Genomic DNA, 405 nt, shown 5'->3' with positions numbered 1-405 from the left:
GGGGAAGAAGGCCATCTTGTTTGTAGTCATCGTTCCCCCTCCATCTGTATGCTCTGCAACGGGGAGCCTCCGGGCAACCGGACTATAACTCCCGGCATCCTCAGCGCTCAGTTTGGCACGCCCTCTGCCATCTTATTTGTAGTCCCTTTAGCCCCAGCGCCCCATTGTTCCCACGGTAGCACCAGGTCCGCAGGACTACGACTCCCGTCGTCCCCTGCGCGTGCTCGTCCTGGCAAGTGGAGCGGTGAGGGAAGGAGGAGGCAGGGGGCGGGGTTCCTCTGGGAGAAGGAGGGAGTAAGGAGGAGGAGGAGGAGGGAAGGAGGAGGGACGGGAGGGGGAAGAGAGGAGGAAGGAGGAAGGAGCTCTGGAGGGATGAGAGAGGCGGCCAGGGCCCCGGGCCGAAGC

This window comes from Myotis davidii, unplaced genomic scaffold, assembly GCF_000327345.1.
Source record: "Myotis davidii unplaced genomic scaffold, ASM32734v1 scaffold1047, whole genome shotgun sequence".
NCBI classification, from domain to species: Eukaryota; Metazoa; Chordata; class Mammalia; order Chiroptera; family Vespertilionidae; genus Myotis; species Myotis davidii.
This window is presented reverse-complemented; position numbering follows the sequence as displayed.